At 39.7% G+C, this 13,176-nt stretch overlaps 1 protein-coding gene across 1 annotated transcript in view; it reads right to left on the bottom strand.

Annotated features, from left to right (window-relative positions):
- MAP3K2 (mitogen-activated protein kinase kinase kinase 2) overlaps window positions 1–12,789 on the bottom strand; it is a 94,718-nt gene extending 81,929 nt beyond the window's left edge. The window contains exon 1 of the mRNA XM_042954104.1: window positions 12,713–12,789. The gene's annotated coding sequence lies outside the window, so the exon portion shown is untranslated. The remainder of the gene's footprint in view (window positions 1–12,712) is intronic.
- Between the last annotated feature and the right edge of the window lie 387 nt (window positions 12,790–13,176).

Here is a 13,176-nt window from a genome sequence, read left to right as displayed (position 1 = left end):
ACTCCGAAGATCAGGGTTAGATAGACAGGTGCAGTTGCCAGCAAATTCCATGTCTCTGCTCTCCCCTTGTGCATACAGCCTTTTCCTGATTGCACCTTGCTGACAAAACAGCAACCTCAGGGCTACCACCAAACGCTTGACTAGAAACCACAGCAGAGGCTATGCAGAAGCAACAGCTTTCCATAGACCTTCTACCAGCTCTACTGTGTGATTCTACTCCAGCAGCTGGGCATACCAGACTCCTCAGATTTATCTACAAACTTCGGCCCAAAGTACCACTGTTTCAGGAAGGCTGATTACTGACTTTGATCTGCCAATTCCCCCTTACAGACTCTGATTTCTGAGTTTCTCCCACAACTGTAGAAGCTCTTACACCTTACATAAATTCCTTATCCCATAATATCACAGCACTTCTCCTTCCCTAATTGAACCCTAACTAATGTAACTACTCAAGCCTCCTCCCAATCTAATGACCAATAAATCTCTGCAAACCTTCCTTCTGAGATCTTCCTGCAAAACCAAATCTAGGCCACTTGGTCCTTTCATAGCCTCCATTCAAGCCTTCTTTTATAGTTCTGCACAGCCTATCCTTGCTTCCAAACAGGCTGAAGTGTCCCTTATTCTAAAGAAACCGTATCTCCCTACTTGATCCTCCTGTTTCCAAAAAAGGAAGATTTAAGTGACAGAAAGCACTAGATCGGGCATCAGATTAGCATGTCAATATTAATTTATTAACTAAGAACAAAGTAAGCTAAGAACGCTTCGGGCACTTCCATGTTCTGTTTTGACATGTGAAGATGGAAGAACAAAAAACAAGGATATAGAAGGATTCTGAGAAGAAAAATATTTGCTGATGTGTGGTTTGTCCACTGCGAAATAGGGTAGCTTCATTTTTTTTAAGTTTATTTATTTTGAGGGGGTGGAGGTAGAGTGAATGGGGGAAGGGGAGAGAGACAGGAGGAGAGAGAGAATCTCAAGCAGGCACCATGCTCAGTATGGAGTCTAATGCGGGACTCGATCTCACGACTGCAAGATTATGACCCACACTGAAATCAAGAGTTGGACACTTAACCCACTGAGCCACCCAGGTGCCCCAGAAGCTTCATTTTTTTATGTAATCATTTTGGGCTTATCCAAGCATATCCCTACATTATTTAAAATTTTCTAGTGGACATAAAAGAGTGCATGTACAATTTTTCCAATACCTTTCACCTTTTTCCAAAAAGATCTTCCCTCTCTTTTTGGCGAAAGTATTTCCAAAAACACATTCCACTAGTATTGGTTCCTCATTCATAACATGAGAATAATTCAGTTCTGTTATTTTCTAGGGCTCAATGTTTACTGGATTTTACCACTAAACTGTCCACAGATGATTCTGGTTTCTATCACATTATTCTGAAGTTACTCTTTCAACAAGCATTTTACTGAAAGTCTACATGTCAAGCACAATGCAAAGTATCTGGTTATGAAATACCTTTAAGAGATGTCATTCTAACAAATTAGTCACACTTAAACACAGCTATTTATCTTCCAAATGCTGCCCTATAACAAATATTCCCTGGACTACTGTCATCTCAACCCCCCAAGGAAGAAAACTTCCATTTCTTTTGAGTCTTTACTATATTCTGGTATGTTGTGGGTCTCACAGAATCACAGACTAGACAGGCTAGTCCTTAAGAAATCACCTGGGGCAACTTTTTCAAATTCAGAAATGTTGAAGTCCCTCTGTCACAGTCTATTTCTAATTAATGTCAGATTTAAGACTGAACTCAGGCTTTCCTACCTACCATCAATATTAAACAAACAGAATGGAATACAGTTTGTGATACTCTCTTGAGGAAAACTCTAGGCAAGAAATCCCCCTGGCACATCCCTAAGTAAAACTCTCAACAGTAAGGAAGTATGCAATAGTTCATGGCTACGAGACATTAACTGCAATGCTGATTAATAACATGGATTACATGATCTCAGACCACATCACTAATCTACCCTTTCCCAAATCATGAGACAAGTTTATATAAGCAGAGACATGGTGGTTTGGGGGTAAAGCCATTAGAATGCGGTCATCTACTATTTACAGACTAGATGGTTAATATACCATCTCTCAAAGTAGATTTTTATCAACAGTAAGGCAGAGCTACTTCTACATCTTTTGTTTCCTTATAGTGTCTAAACAACTCAGAAATTTTATATATAGTTTGACATACTGGTCATATTACACAATATTAGTAATTTTAAAAGGGAATCAACAGGCTATGTTTAAATGCCTAAACTGATTTAAAATACATTAAAGCCATCACATAAATCATGACAATCTCTCCTTAAATTAAATCAGGGACATTAATCTCATTACCTTACTGTATTAAAACAAAAAACGAAAACATTTTGTCTTAAAACTCCACAAATACCATTAGAATGTAGCAAGTCAAACCTAATTAGAATAATCACAAACTCATCAAATAATGAGAAATAAGCACTTTTATATCAAATCTAAAATATGACTTGAAAACAATTAGAGATAGTAATAGCACAAAAACAATTACAAACTAACTTCTTTAGGCTATAGATCTGTTCCCAGTGGCTTATAAAGTATCGATTCACATTTTTCTCATTGGCTCCTATTAATTTTCAAAAATAATTTTCAGGTTGCCTGGGTGGCTCAGTCGGTTAAGTGTCCAACTTCGGCTTAGGCCATGATCTCGCGGCTTGTGAGTTCAAGCCCCACGTCGGGCTCTGTGCTAACAGCTTGGTGCCTGGGACCTGCTTCGGATTCTGTGTCTCCTCCTCTCTGCCCCTCCCAAGCTCATGCTCTCTCTGTGTCTCTCAATAATAAATAAACATTAAAAAAAAATTTTTTTTAAATAATAATTTTCAAACAGTTTTCCACAGCATTGCTTTGGTCATAGGGCTGTTCACAAATACTTGATGTTCTTCTTCTGGTATTTGGAAATACTGAACTTCCCCACCCTGTTCAATTTAGTTACAGCCATGAGACTTCCTCCGGCCAAAACACATGGATAGAAGTGGTGAATATTTCTTCCAGGTAAAAGCTTTAAAAGTCTGAGTGTACTTTCACACATTCTATTTTCATTCTATCCTGGTGTGAGAGTATGATTTATAATAAACACATATCTGCTCTTTGTCCTCATTTCTGGCAAAGAGCTCAGAAAAACCAGGTGTCTTTTTTCTTTTTTTAATTGAAGTATAGTTGACACAGAACGTTACCTTGGTTTCAGGTGTACAATATAGTGATCCAACAAGTTTACACTTTATGATATGCTCATCACAGGTGTAGCTAGGGCAAGTAAGTGTCTTTTGTTATTCATAAGGAATCTCTTTAAGCCACACCTCAGTTTATGTTAATGGATGACTTTTGAAAAGCACTGATCGAGGGAAGCTGCTTGCCACCGGAACCATGTGATTAGAGGGTTGGAACTTTAAGCTCCTTCCCATGGCTTTTAGGGAGGGGAGAAGGGCTAGAGATTAAGCTCAACCACCAATGGCCAATGATTTAATCAGTCATGCCTAGGTAAGAAACCTCCATTTAAAACCCAAGAAGATGGGTCCTGGGGAGCTTCTGGGGTGGCAGACACCTGGAGGTGCTGGAAGAGTGGTACACTGGGAGAGAGCATGGAAACTCCACAGCCACTTCCTTTCCCCAAACCTTGCCCTATGCATCTCTTCCACCTGCCTGTTCCTGGGTTATGTCCTTTTATAACAAACCAGTAATCTAGTAAGTAAAGTGTTTTCCAGAATTCTGGGAGTTGCTCTAGCAAATTAACTGAACCTAAAGATTCCCAAAGAATGGGAACCTCTGATTTACAGCCAATTGGTCTGAAGCACAGGCAACTACCTACCATGCCACTGAGCCTGAAGGGTAGACAGTCCCCTGGAACGGAGCTCTTAACCTGTGGGATATGACCTTATGTCTGGCTGCTATCACAAAATTGTTTAAGGTATGGAAATGCCTCCCACACATACATATTTGGTGATCAGAAGTGTCAAAAGTATTGAGTGTGAAGAGGTTCAGAATGAGCCTCCTTCAAATATGCCACTTTGGCTTATAGATTACTTTGAACTGAAGTCAATCAAGGTCCAAAAGACTCAGGAAGAGCTTTTTACCTCCCCTTTAACAGCCTAAAGAATTTAGATTGGGGTGAGGGGGAGGGTGCCTGGGTGGCTCAATCGCACTTAAGCATCAGCCTTCAGCTCAAGTCATGATCTCAAGGCTCCGGAGTTCAAGCCCTGCATCGATCGGGCTCTGTGCTGACAGCTCAGAGCCTGGAGCCTGCTTCAGATTCTGTGTCTCCCTCTCTCTCTGCTCCTCCCCTGCTCACGCTCTCTCCCTCAAATATAAACATAGAAAAAAAAAAAAAAAAAAGAATTTAGATAGGTCTGGTCTATCTGAACTATCACCAAAAATAACTACAAAGAATATGGGGTAAGCATGGTAAACTGGGTGGGGAAAGCTGACAGGGCCTGGAGATCAAATTCCTCAGTGTCCAACCTTCTCCACAAAACATGGCAAACATGTTTACCAAACATTTGTTCTTCCCATCTTCCCATAAACTGTCTTCCTCCCCTCCCTTTGAAGTCCCAAAAACCTACCAAAAACCTCTGCTCAGGATGGCATATAAGCCTCAATTGCCAGTCTGCCTGTGGGTCTCCCATCCTTGTGGGGCTTCTGTACATATATAATTAAATTTGTTTTTCTCCTGTTTATCAATCTTAAGTCAATCTACCAAATAACCAAGAAGGGTAAAGAAAAAAATTTTCCTTCCCAGAAAGCACAATACAAAAGAAAAACCTAGAGTGTTTTTTTTTCTTTTACCTATGGCAGCCAGTAATGTTCCAGATAATGACTGCTCCCAAGGGAGGTCTCAAAGTGGGATTCAAAGTAAGAATGACAATGTTGAGCAGAAGCACGTCAACTGACCCTCAATGAACACATAGCATGAGCAAAAACTAAATCTTTGTTGTTTTAAGGCCCTGAGTTGGAGACTTATTGTTCATAGCCTATTCAGGATGATAGTCTAAAATTTAATCTTAAAAATCACACTAAAAATTCCTCATGTTCATTCTCATTTCAAGAACTGTTTTTTAATTTTTTTTTAATGTTTATTTTTGACAGAGAGAGAGAGAGACAGAGCATGAGCGGGGGAGGGGCAGAGAAAAGGGAGACACAGAATCTGAAACAGGCTCCAGGCTCTGAGCTGTCAGCACAGAGCCCGACGCGGGGCTCGAACTCACAGACTGCAAGATCATGACCTGAGCCGAAGTTGGACACTCAACCGACTGAGCCACCCAGGCGCCCCATCATTTTAAGAAATTTTATCCCTTCTCTGACCAAGTACATTAAAATCACTCCTATCACTTCTCCTAAATATCAGAAAAATTAACATACTTCCCATACCATTTACTTAAAATAGGCCAGGTTATTCTCATTCCACTGAAAAGTGTATTTACTTCAAACACAGAAATCATTCAGGTTTCCCCAAATATTTATCAGAACTCTCTGATTTAATTCTCTACAATTACGAAGAATGAGAGATAAGAATAATATCTATATTTGCGGGCACTTTTCAAAAATCATGTTGGCCCTACCCCCAAAAGATTCCAGCGCACACATTTCCAAGAAGCCTTCATGTAAACAACGTGGAGGCAGAGAGAAGGCTAAGGAACTCTTGCTCTAAAAGAGCCATTTAAAATCCCCATCTATACTATGTGACTATCAACAAGCCTCTTAATACCTCAGGGCCTCAATTTCCTAGCTCAAAACCAGGATACTATGGTCTACCACAGTCACGTAAAAGTAATGTATGTAAAGCTTCTGACATGTAACAAACACTCAAATATTACTTCTTCCTCCCAAGATACAATTAATGTGTGATATCCTCAACGCCAGAAGATATACCTTTATGAAACAAAAACAGAAAACTAAAGGAGAGATCTGGCTGAAATGCAAAACAAGGATAAGAGGAAAATAAGAAATGGGAAGTCAACTGCAGAATTAAAATATTCATGAGATGAAAAATATTTTTTTTAAAACACAGTAGAGGGCAAAAGAGCAGAACCGCCAATGTGGCTATGGAGATCAAACACAAGCAGCTCTCCTGGAACACAAAGTAAAATAACAGAGATGAAAACATTAAAAGATGATGACAAATATGTAAGATGGAGAATGGAAATCTAAAAACTATACACATTGCCAAAGAACCATAATACAAAGAAAAACCAAAGGATAAAAAAAAAAAAAAGAATGAACTGAAATAAAATTGAGATATTATGACTCTTAGCTTTCAATTTACATTCGCTATTTGTTTAAATATCTACATAATACCTACATCCATAAACTCAGAAGGCAAGGTATCAATAATTTCTCTTATCTAACCTCCTTAACAAACCAACTTGGCAAATTAACCAACACTCCACTCTCCCTATAAAACCTTTTGATAAGGGGCGCCTGGGTGGCTCAGTCAAACATCCGACTCTTGGTTTCAGCTCAGGTCATGATCTCACAAGGTGAGTTCGAGCCTCCATGTCGGGCTCTGCGCTGACAGTGCGGAACCTGCTTGGGATTTCTCTTTCTCTGACCCTCCCTGGCTTGCTCCCTCCGAAAATAAATAAATAAATAAAGCCTTCGGATAAAATGTTGAACATGCAATGTTAAATTTATCTTTTACCAAACCAGTACATTTCTGCACCCATCAATTTACCAAGAATCAAATGTGTTTACGCGCTCGTTATACAGTTTAAATATGATATAACCCAAGAAATTGTGAATGTGAAAAGAAAACTGTTTCTATGAGAATGAAGTTGAGTGTTTAGAAAGACTCAAAGGCTAGTTTTAAAAAAAAGAAAGTGTTGTTAAAGTGGGCATAGATGAACAAGCTGTAAGACTCGGAGAAATAACCATACAACTCCAGATGGATCACTTTAACTCAGACTAGTTTACATCTCTGTGTTCAAAAAAAAAAAATTAAAGTAATAATGTGTCACTTAATTCCCCTTATATTAATTTTTTTTTAAAATTAAACTGACCACCACCAATCTTAATCACATTAAATAGAAGGGCTTCTATAACATCAAAATAGGCATAACCTAAGTGAACTATGGGAAATTTTTACAATACCTGACAATGTTTACTGAACACTTTTTATATGCGAAGCACTGTACTAAACATATTATTTCATTAAACCTAATGACAAACCAATGAGTTACATACTATTCTCACTATTTTACAGATAAGTGAAGCATAGATAGGATGAACAGCACAGCTGGGACTCCCATTCAGGTCTGACTCCCAAATATATACTCTTAATTGATTACTAATTTTTGCTTCCTTATCTTTTATATATTTAATTTTTTTCAATATATTATAATCACAATCAGTTTACCTGTAAAGTTTACCAATTTTGTTAACTTAGTTCAAGTACTACCTCCTCTTCAAGGCCTTCTGAAGTGCCTTCCCCATCCTGATACACAGTTGGGTCTCCATGAATGGTACCGATAGTACTCTGGTAAAGCAATTCCAATTTTCTGGTTGCCCTGATAAAGCAGAGAGGCAGCATGGTGCGATTCTTAAGAGCACAGATTGTGAAGTCAGACTACCTGCATTCAAGTTCCAGCTCCACCATGCACAAAAAGTGTGAATATGGGCAGTTACTTATTGTCTCTGTGCTTCAATTTCCTAATCTGTAATATGGGCATAATAATAACTACTTCCTTAGGTTGTTAATAGGGAATAAGTAAAATCAGTGCATAGAATATAGAAATAGCTTACGTTTGCTAAATAAACAATACCACAAAAGAGAACAAAGAAAACTCAACCAATAAATAAAGAAGAAACATTCTGTAAATGATCAGTGATTTGGTAGGCACTTTTTAAGAATCTTAGGACACTGAAAAAGGAGGTCCCTTCTGTCAATTCTCTTTCAATAAATATTTGGCTCCAGGCATGGTGCTAGGTGCCCCAAAATCAACACAACACTGCCTCTGTTCTTCAAGAGCTAACTTCCCAGTGGAGGACACAGACATAATTCTAGAGCAATGTGGTGAGTATGATGGTAGAGGCAGGTGCAGTGGGCTTGAGAAGCATTCTGAAGTAGTAGTGATGAGGGGACCTAATCTGGGAATTATCCAAAGAATACAGATAAAATCATATCTTAAACAATTATTTTACTTTGTCATTATTAATTACTAAAGTCCACACAAATTACTAACTGCACAAATGGGAAAAATTACCTTTAGAAAAAACTCCCAAAGTTTATAAACTACATAGTGCTTATAAAATTTACGGTACTATGAATCTCAAACAAAACACTCTTGAGCACTTATAAGAAAGGCAGTGTGCTAGTTAGAGGAAGGACTCCCAAAGATTCTACCTGTTAGTTGGGAAGACAAAGTGTAACAAACTAACAAACAAAAAAAATTAAGGAATAATCTAAGGGTTAAGTAACTATAAAGACAACAAGATATGTTACAAAGCAAATACATGATTAACCACCTTAAAAAAACGCAGTCAACAAATGTTCCCAATAAATCCCAGAGATATAAAAGGCAAAAAAACCCACAAAATTACACAGCCACATTTCTTTCTTTTTTTTCTTTTTTTTTTTTTTTTTTAATGTTTATTTGTTTTTGAGAGAGAGCGGGGCAGGGGCAGAGGCAGAGAGAGAGAGAGAGAGAGAGAGGGAGGAAAACAGAATCCGAAGCAGGCTCTGGGCGGTCAGCACAAAGCCCCATATGGGGCTCAAACCCACAAACTGTGAGACCATGACCTGAGCTGAAGTCGGACACTAAACCCAGCCACCCAGGCGCCCCCAGCCAAATTTCTTATAAACGTATATGTGTGTCTAGATACAGAGATATACCTCACACAACACCTTGAGAATAAGGGAAAGGATTCTTTATTTCCATATATAGTTCATCCTACATGTGGAAAAACTTCACATAAACTGTTTAATGAATTAAATCGTATTTTTAATGAGAAAATGTGTTACTTAAGTAAATCCTATTATGAAACCTTCTTTAAAACACTAACCTAAAAATAAATAAACCAATAACCCACTAAATGTCAATTAGTTGGGAAATAAATTCAATTTCATATTACATATACTTGATTTATTTCTACCTGGCTTAATTAAAATGAGGTTCACCTCTAAATGTAACCAACACTCCTTATTATCAGAAATTACAGTATTCATAAAGTAAGTCATAGAAATGTAATATACAGCATAGAGAGTACAGCCAATAATATAACTTTGTAAGGCGACAGATGGTAACTAGACTTATTGTGGGGATCATTCTGTAATGTATAAAAATATCAAATAACTATGGTATACACCTAAAACTAATAGGATACTATGTCAATTATACTTCAATTAAAAAAACAGAAATTCACAAATGTTTACTAACTTGATCATTATGAAATGAGAACACTGAGTGAAGTTTAAAAAAAACATATAATTCAGGGCGCCTGGGTGGCTCAGTCAGTTAGGTGTCCGACTTCGGCTCAGGTCACGATCTCACGGTCCGTGAGTTCGAGCCCCGCGTCGGGCTCTGGGCTGATGGCTCGGAGCCTGGAGCCTGCTTTGGATTCTGTGTCTCCCTCTCTCTCTGCCCCTCCCCCGTTCATGCTCTGTCTCTCTGTCTCAAAAATAAATAAACGTTAAAAAAAAATTTAAATAAAAAAAACATATAATTCTATTATAATTCTTGAACTTCACATAGTGGTCGTATTAGGACTAGAATTTAGATCTTCTGACAATCCAGTGCTCCTTGCCTTACACCATAAAAATAGACAGTTTTCTCAAAATGTTTTTTAAAATATTTTTCAGTGTTCTATTTTTGAGAGAGACAGAGAGAAAGACAGAGCAAGAGCAGGGGAGGGATAGAGAGAGAGAGGAGACACAGAATCCAAAGCAGACTCGAGGCTGTGAGCTATCAGCCCAGAGCCTGACGCAGGGCTCGAACTCACAAACCATGAGACCATGACCTGAGCCAAAGTCAGATGCCCGACTGAGCCATCCAGGCACCCCTCAAAATGTTTTTTAATAAATCCATTCTTCCTTTATTATATTTCTGCTACCTCTGTGCAACAAATATTGGCTAAGAAAAGCTAAAACACAGACTGCTAACTGCAGTGTGGAAAATAGATAGACCTTACCTTCACCCCCACAACCAAGTGATCAAACTCAGCATCACAAATGATGGGACCTGACAACATATGACCTGATGGGAAGCAATATGCAGTACATGGCATCACTGAGGGGTTATTCTTGCCCAAAATATTTGATTTTAAACTAATCAAGCCTTTAAACCTAGCTTACAGTTAACTAATACAGGGAAACTGAATACACTAAATGACACCATAAGGGGGGGGGGGAAATCAGACAAAGAAAATGTGACTCATTTTATAAGACAACTGGCTTGATCTCTTTTTAAAAAGCAACCTCATTTTAAAAGGGAGAGGTGAGACTGTTCTAGATTCGAAGAGCTCAAAGAGACTTAACAACCAAATGCAGTGAATAAACCTTGACAGGATCTTGGTTTGGTGTGGCTAGGTGTAAAACACCATAAAAGACCAGTACTATAAATAGATTTAAGTATGGATGATGTTAGATTACATTAAGGAACTACCAATAAGAAACTATCAACTAATTATTGATTAGAAAATATGAACTAAAAAAAGTGACAGTAATAGTATTTTGGCTATGTAAGGAAATGTCCATCTTTGGAAATGTATGCTGACATATTTACGGGGAAAGTGCCACAATGTTTACAGCTTAGTTTCAAATGGCTGAGCCAAAAATAATACACACATATTTATAGATAAAGCAAATACAGCAAGATGTCAACAAATATTGAATCTAAAGGGTCATGGTATGGATGTTCACAATTAGTAATTTCTCATATGCTTGAAACTTTCATAATAAAAAGTTGGGGGAGTGTGTTGAGGAGCCCGGTGAACTCCAATTCTAGAAGGGGAGAAAAGATCAACCTGAAATCAAAGCTGTGGCAACTGTCAAGAATCAAACATGACTGCAGTTTAATACAGCAACTATTAAATAGTTTACCGCTTTGGTAGCAGTAAGGTGAACTAAAAATGAAAGATTCATCTAAACCACTGCTTAAAAGATTGAGTACATAATGTAATCCAATTTTTAAAAATAAGCCTTTAACAACTAGTCTTTCAAAAGAGACACATGGATATCACAGCTAGATAACGATTCTATAATGATCTCACACTCAACATAATTCAACAGGACTCAACATAGTTTATATTTTAACCAAACAACAATTCAATCTGTGAACCAACCACTATCAACTCTATAATTTAACTTTTTCTCTACAGACAATACAAAATCATTCAACTACAAATTTTTTCAAACTGAAAATACACTGGATAAAATTACAGAGTACTGTAATTGGGCATCAGTACATTTCTCAAACATTCGCAACTGTGCGTGAAGCTTCAACTACTCAAAGGAATTTACCAATATTTGCTCTGTAAAGAGAAACGTAAAGGCTCTTTTCTTATTCACCAACCATAATCAAAGAAATAATACAGGCCAATGCTAAAATGAGAATTTTTAGTTTATAAACATTGATCAGTCACCATATACAAAGGAAAGGGGGAAAAATCACACCATTACAAGTTTCTATGATATTCTACACACTGAATTTTGACACTCAACTCAGAAATATTGCATAAGACTGCACCAATTACTAAGTATGTTCAGCCATTGCCACATAATTCAGCAACAAGTTTTGCAATAAGGAAATCTCAAGCTAATAACCCAAGTGCGAGTTCCCCGTATTTGTCAAGAACAAACTGCACAAGTAACATTGTAACTTTTCAAGAAATATGCAGTGTTACCAATTATTTTTCTTTTTTTAATTATCATCTTCTAATATGTATCAAATAGTCTTCACTATATTTCCTCTTAAGAAGAGTGAAATTTGTTTTCTGTTCAATCCTACCGCAAAAAAAGGTGAAGGTGCCCAGCGCCTTTTTAAAAGTAATTATTTAAAAGCAATAAAATGATTTGGCTAGGTTGCAGCAAAACACATCGAACAGCCTACGTTAGGGGCAAGTAAACTACATTACTCCCAGGAAGAAACTCTCCAGCTCTTCTCATTTTCCTCACATATTTTTTTTTTTCAAGACACAAAAATACACTCCTACGGAAAAGACATCATAGTGGAATCAAGGCTTCCCAGATTACCAGTTGCATGACCTTGGGCAAATTCCCTAGCTCCCTGAGACTCAATTATTTTATCTGTAAAATGGAGAGACACTACCAACCTCATTGTGCTGAGAAGACCAAGTCAGACAATGCAAGACAACTGCCCGGCGCAGTTAGTGCTAGCTAAAGCGAGAAGGAAGAATCAACCCCAATCAAAAGAGAATCACAATGTGACAGTGCAAAGGCAAGCACTTTTTCGCTTACTGCATATATCTGATTCTCCCAAGGGACCAGATGCACTCTTGCTTCTAAAATCCCTGCAGAGTACATGTCTGACAGCTACCCAGCTCAGCAGTCTACTTCGCTCAGATCTGGGATCCAGGACAGGATACAGGGACCCCGAGATCTGCCCAACTGGAGCGGGACCACCACCCAGCGAAACCCCCGCCCGGGGAGCTGCGCACAGGCGGGCTGCGGCCCCCTTCCCGCGGCCCCCGCCCCACACATACACAGGCACGTACCGGCCGCTCCGCGGGGACGTAGGGAGCCGCAGGCCCGAGGAGGGGCCGCCGCGGCCTCCGAGCCCGCCCCTCCGCCCCCGCGCGGCCTGTCACCGCGCCCCCCCCCCCGATCGGGGGAGGCCGCGGGCCCCCGGGGGCCGGAGGGGCGCGCGAGGAGTGTGGTGCGGACCGAGTCTCTCCTTCACATGGAGCCCGCGCCGGGCGGGGTGGCGGGCGCGTGGAACGTCGCGGCCGGCCGGGGCCTCTCGGCGCCCTTAGGTACTTCTCGCCGCCGCGGCCCCGAGGCCCGCGCGAAGCTGGGCAGGAAAGGAGGAAGCCGTGGGCCGGGCGCCGCCAGAGGCCGGAGAAGGGGCGGGAGCGGCGACTCCGCGGCTGAAGGTGCCCGGCCTCCCGATCGTCGTTCTAATCGTGGTTGTCGCCGCACGCCGCGCGACCCCTGAACGCCGCACCCAGCGACCGCACCA

Source organism: Panthera leo, chromosome C1 (genome assembly GCF_018350215.1).
Source record: "Panthera leo isolate Ple1 chromosome C1, P.leo_Ple1_pat1.1, whole genome shotgun sequence".
Lineage (NCBI taxonomy): Eukaryota > Metazoa > Chordata > Mammalia > Carnivora > Felidae > Panthera > Panthera leo.
The sequence above is the reverse complement of the archived record's forward strand: the minus strand, read 5'-3'. Positions and strand labels throughout refer to the sequence as shown.